Raw genomic sequence first — 7,949 nt, forward strand, 5'->3', positions numbered from 1 at the left:
GAAGCGACTAGTTGCTTCCCGAATGCCTCTTTCTTGACTATAGTATGGTCTAGTCTTTCTTTCCAATGCCTCCTTTCCTTTCCTTTCCTTTCTTGCCGCGGAGAGTAACGACCTTGCTTGCATTCTTTCTCTTTTCTAACTTATTCTAAGTCTAAAAACTCTCAAAAGAAGGGTAAGTGGATTAGTCACAGCTATTTTCTTGTTTTTCTAATCTTCTTCGGCAATAGCTAGAATGAAAAAAATGGGAATACCACTGCATCCGGGAATAAACGATTGATCTCGATTAATAGACCCGCTAAAGCCCCGAACCATATAGTACTTACTACCGGTGCCCCGGAGACCCCTCCATTGCCCTTTCTTCCTGGGAAAGTAGTCCCACCTGCTAACGTTGAGGATTCCTCCCCTTTCCTTTCATGGAGACTTTCTTTTTGGGGACCCGGACCATCATTCTTTGTTTGAGTTATCTACTCCCTTCTCTCTCTGAAGAATCAACATAGGAAAATCATTCCACTGAGGGGGTTTGAGGTAGTCTTCTAAAATGAGGGTACCACTTTCTATTTAATAATGAAAATGTGAATGGAGAATGAACCATACATATTCTTGGAAGATCAGACAGAGCCTTGAGCCTGAAAAGGGGTTACACTAAATTGTTCTCTGATATGCTTTCTAGGAACAACTCTCAGTCTGAGAACACCCCTTTTTTTCTTTGGTGAGTAAAGGCAAGCGGAACAAGACTTGATCTTTCGATTCGTAAACTGATGATCTGATCACCCTTTCGTCTCCGGGTGACTGATCTTGATAGATTGATCGAGAGATTTTCTGACTGAGACGAGGTTTTGGTATTGCAGCTATACTCTAACAGCCTCTGGTTTCCACACCAGAATAAATGAAGTTTTCCGAAAAAACCTGCTAGTGGAGGAAGACCTCCTAAGGATAAGAGACATAGGGCTAAAGAGGGAGCCAAAAGAGGATCTTTTGTGTATAATCCTGCATAATTTCGAATGTTATCACATGCCAACTATTAAACAACTTATTAGAAACACAAGACAGCCGGCTCTAACAATTCCGTCGCCGTCTACCAAAACAACCGGAAATGTTTCAAAAAAGGTCGGCATACGGCGTACAAAAAGTTCGCGCCCTTCTTTATCTCTAAAAACAGGGTGTCTCATCTTGACTTCCTCACACACAATAACTAATTGTAATAGAGGAATCGGATCAAGAACCAAACAAAGACCTATTACCGAGGGAAAGACTCAAAGAGTGAAATCTGGATCATTCTTCCGGAACTCACTCCCCGAGGTCAAAGGTCTTTGTGCCCGCTAGCTCGGGTTTCGCTACTCTTCTTTGTTCTTTCCGGAACTGTCAACTGGCTGGGGAATCTTAGCTCTGTCTTACCTCCAGAAATAAGGGAAGGGAATAAAGGTGACGGTTTTCTCTTGAGGATTGACTTCCAGTGAACGATCATTCATAAGTCGTGTTTACAGGAGAATGAAGAGAGAGTCTTGACTTATTAATTACCTCGGCCGGAACAAGCTTAAAGACTGATGCAAGCTGTCAATCATTAGATTGTTCTTTTGGTTTGATAAAGGCCGGAGCCCTTGATAAGCAAAAAGCCACCATTTTTTATTTTTCTTATCAATGAATATATCTCTTTACTTGTATGACTTAGATGTCTCGTATTTCTCGAAAAAGCGATTCGATTGATGGGATATCACATTGTTCGAGGAACCCTAGATGTTGTCGGAGTAAAGGATCGTCAACAAGGGCGTTCTAGTGCGTTGTAGATTCTTATCCAAGACTTGTATCATTTGATGATGCCATGTGAATCGCTAGAAACATGTGAAGTGTATGACGGTGGTGTTCAGTCTTTAACAGCTTACCTTGTTCAACCCTAGTGAAAGAAAGGCTAATGCAGTTCGGTTGAGTCTTTCGTTTACTGGTCAGGGAGAGTCAAGTCATTTCATATGCTTTCCCGAGTTCAAGACTGAGTTAAAGAAAGAAATGGGGTCCTGGAGAAATCAGGATTAATGCGAGGAGCCTTCGTTTGTGTGCCTCGAGAGGAAGATCTTCTTCTTTCATTCATTTAGCTTTACAAGGAGCACACTAACCCGTCAATTTTGGATCCAATTCGGAATTTTCCTTGGGAGGTATCGGGAAGGAATTGGAATGTAATAATATCGATTCATACAGATATGGCAAGGATCACAACCCCCCTCTAAAATATCCTGCATAACGGTCTTATTTGGTACATAGAGACTTTCCGGTAGAACTTGGGCTAGACTTTGGTTGCGCAATGGTAAGCTGATTCGCTTCTGGGATGATCTACCTTGACTTTGTTCGTGTCAACAAACAATTCGAAATGCCTCGACTTTTTTAGAACAGGTCCGAGTCAAATAGTAATGAAGATCGGCTCGCTCGAACATATCTATCCGTCTCGAGTCTCGTGACGATCGATTCATAGATCGATTTCTATCCATATGTAGCGGTATCCCCGTGGATAGAGATAAAGATAGGGATCCATCTAGATCTTGATTCACTATTTGATTGATTGCCTTTTTCAACGCTGGGTCAACTATTCAATCAAATGATATTGAGCATGTTTCCCATCTCTTCTCGAGAAACAAGTGGGCTATTTCTTTGCAAAATTGTGTTCACCACCGCCATGGGGTTCTCGTCTACAGGGTTCCCTTAATAGCTGAAGCAAAAAGAAAATCAATTCTATCTTTCCCGTGTTTTTGGGTATAAAATCGTCCATTACCTCCTTCAATCAGGAAAAAGGTCGAAGACATGAAACCGAGAAAAGGGAGGAGGGGGTTTCGCTTGACTCTTTGCTTACTTACAGTTCCAGAATAAATAGCTTCAGGTTCAGTAGTTCAGTCTTTCCTTGATCTTCTCCCTTAAAACACTGTAAACTTCTTTCCGTAGAACTTTCCGTAGAACTTTCGATAGAACTTTCCGTAGAACTTTCCGTAGAACTTTCCGTAGAACTCTCCGTTCTAGTTAAATCACTTCCATCCGTGCTTCGATAAACGGCTCATTGGGATAGATGTAAATTAACAATACCCCCAGAACCAAGGCTTTACACCTCAAAAAGATAGGAAAACTGGCAATATTCCATCCATGGGGAGATTGAAGCAAAGGTCAATTTCGTAAGTTGGTCTTCTGTGTTCGCAGAGACAATTACAGATGAGCCCCATGATGTCGCAAATACAAAGACCGGGAATNGTTGGTCTTCTGTGTTCGCAGAGACAATTACAGATGAGCCCCATGATGTCGCAAATACAAAGACCGGATTTTATTTACTTGGACTTGCTGCTCTTGCTTTTTCGAATTATATGCTCGAGTTATATGAAGCTTTCACTCCTACAATTACTTATTCGTTGGGACAATAACCTATGGGAAGGATTGATTTGAGGATGAGGCATTAGCATACTGACTCGCCTTCTTCCTTCCCTTTTTTAGTCCAATCTCGAACGGAACTTTTTTTTTTTAGGATTGTTACAACATATTTTTTACTCTATTTCGAAACGAAATAGGAAATTAATAAAAAAAAAAATCGAAAGAAATAGATAATTAGTTTTATCTATAAAAAAAAGGAGATCATATGAAAAANAAAGAGGAAAAAAACGAAGATTTCACATAGTACTTTTGATCGAAAAATCAATCTGATTTATTTCGTACCTTTCGCTCAATGAAAAAATGGGTCAGATTCTACAGGATTAAAAAAAAAAATCGAAAGAAATAGATAATTAGTTTTATCTATAAAAAAAAGGAGATCATATGAAAATAAGTAAATAAAAATGACATAGAAGAGCCCAGATTCCAAATGAATGAAAACGTGACTGAATTGGTCCCGGTCACTCTTCGGGACGGAATGGAAGAGGGGAGGAGATTCTCGAACGAGGAGCTTTCCTTCTTTTAAAAGAACTAGAACATGGGAAAACCGCTTTTAATGTTTTACCCCTATGGTGGATAGAATTTCTTTTCTTTCAGCCGAAGCTGTTAGGGAAAAAGGTCTTTTAATGTTTTACCCCTATGCTAGATAGAAAAGGTTTTCTCGATAGTGTTTACTGTTTCATTCATCGATCGTCTTTCCTTCCAGTTCACTCTCTTTCGTCTTGACTTGAAAGACTTTCGAGAACTGTTACGGATTGAATGAATAAGGTAAATAGCGGAAGGGGAAGGATCAAGAAGAAAGATTGAGTCCACCTTCAAACAAAGACAGTAAACACGCTTTACCGAGTTCAAGAAGCTCGAGCGAGACAAATACATGATGACTGACTCTGTTTTTCTTTTACCGACTAGAAAGGTGAAGTAGCTCTTTTTCCGTTTTCCTCTTACTATAAATTTCATTTTTGTCGGTATTGACATGTAGAATGGGACTCTATCTTTATTCTATTCGCATCTGATTAATCAGTTCTTCAAAAGATCTATCAGACTCTGTATGATGGAGTAAATGATTTGATCATCGATTTATAACAATCGACCCCGGGTAAAGAAGTCATAGCCAGCCAGCACAGGAGTTGACAGTGAAATCAGGTTACGGATCACAACACAAACAATTCCATTCCCTTGGTCTCGCAATTCCATTCCCTTCTTTCCTTCCAATCTAATTACATCTACTAAAAAATGGCTATAAACGGAGAGGGCGGAGTCATTGTTTACAGTCGAGTTCCAGAGTGAAAGAGAAGGGACAAGTTCACGGAGTCATTGTTTACAGTCGAGTTCCAGAGTGAAAGAGAAGGGACAAGTTCAGTAGCTCTCTCACGGAGGAAGAACAGAACAGGTAATAGACAGACATCAAACCATACATTCGGGTTCTTTCTATATTTGTTCGAATAAAATGCTTAGCTAATTCCATACGTCTAGCCCCAAAATCCTTTCTTCTTCCAACTTGTGGATCTTCCCATTAATTACCTGCAGGTCCCTCTTCACCTAATTCTTTCCATTCTACCAACCTCGATAATAAGTCGCAAATCCGGATCGGCTAATTGTTCTCGTATAGCACCTGCTCCGGTATAAATTTCTCGATTTCGAAATGTATCGAAGCAAGCCTTCGGTAGTCACAAAAAGTGGGATGCTGTATTTCCAGGATTGGATTTCATATTCGAATGAACCCCGTAATCGTACGAAAGTAGGGTTTTTAGCTATCGGCCTAGCAAAAGACAAATATACTCCACTATAGGATCTCTCCCTTTCCAAATCGGACGTGAAAGTTCAAGAAGAGAAGAAAGCCGAAACTCAAGCAAGACAAGATAGGAAGAGTAAGGAAAGACGAAAGAGGAATGAGAGAGACTTTACGGGAGAGGAAGACGAATCATTTAGTTAGGTAGGGGTAGGGTAGCTGAAGCAGAATGAAATGAAAGAAGAAGAAGAAGAAGATATGATATTACAGTCGAGTAAATGAATGAAATCCGGTTCACTCTCAGTCTCTCTCTTTCCTTCTAAATTACCTCAGTCTACCAGGAAAGAAGGAGAAAAGGAGAAAGACCTGATTCTCATCCAGCCGCTTGACTGACTCTTCCAGATAATGCTTCGAGAGTTGAGGATTGACTGAGAGTTCAACTATTCAATCAAATGATATTGAGCATGTTTCCCATCTCTTCTCGAGAAACAAGTGGGCTATTTCTTTGCAAAATTGTGCTCAATTTCATATGTGGCAATTCCGCCAAGATCTCTTCTTTAGTTGGGGGAAACTCCTACTTCTGGAACTCTGTCGAACCAAGAATGAATTTCTTCTATCCTATATAGGGGTAAAACATTAAAAGAGCTTTTTCCCTCACAGCTGAAGCTTCAAGAAAAGAAATTCTATCTACTTACAACTGTCAAAGTTCGTAAGACCTTTTTCCCTAAGGAAAGCTGCTTCAAGAAAAGATTTTCTATCTCCATATAACTGTAAAAGTTCGTCAGAGGTTTTTCACTAATAGCTGGAGCTTCAATCAAATCTTTTTTATCCCCATATACCTGTAAAACATTAAAATCCCGGTATTTTGGGCCGAGGTAATTCATAAGTCAATCCTCAACTCAACAAGAATGATCGTTCACTGTCAGACTGATTAGACTGATCCTACTGATTGAACGAGTTTACAATTCTTGAATCAATGAAGGGAGGGGAGAAGAAGGAAGACTCAGACAAGATGAATGAGACTGATCCTACTGATCCTACTGATTGAACTCAGTAAAAAGAAGTAGCTCTTTGAGCCAGAGGTAACTCATTCTAATACAAGCCATGCCCTTCTTTACTGACATTTTCTTCTTTCTATCTATTTAGCATTCAAGTCCGGAAGTGGAAAAGTAGTTATCTTTCGACTTAGAAGTTAGAGGCGATAACGGAAAGCTAGAACTCTTAGTTCTCGGGCGAAGAGGTTCAAGAGCGAGACCAAAGGTAGAGGGTTTGGTTTCGTCTTCTTTTCTTTCCTCTCCTTCCTGTAAAGCAACTAATGAATTTCTTCTCCCTTCAGTATCTCTATCTCTTTCACCTCTTTTTCTCGGTAAATAGGTTCCGATTCAGGTGAGATCCAATGTAGATCCAACTTTCTATTCACTCGTGGGATCCGGGCGGTCCGGGGGGGACCACCTCGGCTCCTCTCTTCTCGAGAATCCATACATCCCTTATCAGTATATGGACAGCTATCTCTCGAGCACAGGTTTAGGTTCGGCCTCAATGGGAAAATAAAACGGAGCACCTAACAACGTATCTTCATAGACCAAGAACTACGAGATCGCCCCTTTCATTCTGGGGGTGACGGAGGGATCGTACCATTCGAGCCTTTTTTTTCATGCTTTTCCCGGAGGTCTGGAGAAAGCTCCAATCAATAGGATTTTCTTAATCCTCCCTTCCCGAAAGCGAAAGGAAGAACGTGAAATTCTTTTTCCTTTGAGGAAAGTCAATTACATTTGTTTGAAAGACTTTACTAGCTTTCTACTTTCATACTTGACTACCTTAGCTGAATTAGGACGGGAAGTGTGACATACTTCAAATCGAGAATTAATCCCTGATAAGGCCAATCTTCCATATGATGACAGAAAAATGAATGGGTCACGAAGCGAAGGCTCTTTCCTTGAAACCTAGCTTTCCTAACTCTAACTACCAGACCTTTTGGTCAAGAGGCAGCATTCTCTAACTGATCTATCAAATGCTCTTTAACAACTAAGAAATCAAGGGCAGGAACTAACTGACAACTGACCTACTATATAGCTGCTCTAACTTGAAGCTATCCTTGTGAAATGGAATCCCTAACTTCCCAAGGAGTAGAGAATATGAATATAGGATCCGATTGAGCTGCTAACTTGAACTTCCTCAATTCAACTGCCTCCCTTTTTAGTATTAGTAAAAGAACAAGAGCTAGGGGTTTACTCTTTGACTCAATGAGTGGGAAAAAATCGGCACATTCTTCCAAAATACATGACTCTGGCTTCTATGTCTTCTCTTGCAGCTTATGACTGATTAATGAATGCTATAGTCATTCTGACTTCGTAGTGCTTATCCCCTTTAGACTTCGAACTTCCTTTCCTATCGGGGCTTTAAACGAGCAAGAAAGAAAGAAGTCGATCTCATAGATACATATAGAATTCTGTGGAAAGCCGATCCTATGATTCCGGACCCTTTCATGCTCTAAACGGGAAGATTTATTAGAGTAAGGAAGTTCAAGCTAACCTCTCTCTGGTCTAGAACAAGAAGCAAGAGTATGAGATGCTTTGTTCGAAAAATCCCAAAATCTAGATTTGATTGTCGTGTCGTAAGAAAAAAAAGGAGAAGAAGAATTAATCTTTTTTTTATTGAACATATTTGCTCATTTTGACCACTTTATGATATTTTATCATACTAATTTCTACTTTACCTTCTCGGAGTTCATTCTCGAGAGAACTCCATTTTAAGCATTCCGCTGGATTCTTTCCAATCTTCTTATTTTATGATCTCATTGGAAATCATATAAAGACAATTCCTA

At 40.0% G+C, this 7,949-nt stretch overlaps 1 long non-coding RNA gene across 1 annotated transcript in view; it reads right to left on the bottom strand.

Annotated features, from left to right (window-relative positions):
* Window positions 1-2,187, bottom strand: part of LOC111446552 — a 19,130-nt gene extending 16,943 nt beyond the window's left edge. The window contains exon 1 of the long non-coding RNA XR_002711094.1: window positions 2,103-2,187. This is a non-coding gene — a long non-coding RNA (uncharacterized LOC111446552). The remainder of the gene's footprint in view (window positions 1-2,102) is intronic.
* Window positions 2,188-7,949: the final 5,762 nt, after the last annotated feature.

The sequence above is a fragment of the Cucurbita moschata genome, unplaced genomic scaffold (genome assembly GCF_002738365.1).
Source record: "Cucurbita moschata cultivar Rifu unplaced genomic scaffold, Cmos_1.0 Cmo_Scf00008, whole genome shotgun sequence".
NCBI lineage: Eukaryota > Viridiplantae > Streptophyta > Magnoliopsida > Cucurbitales > Cucurbitaceae > Cucurbita > Cucurbita moschata.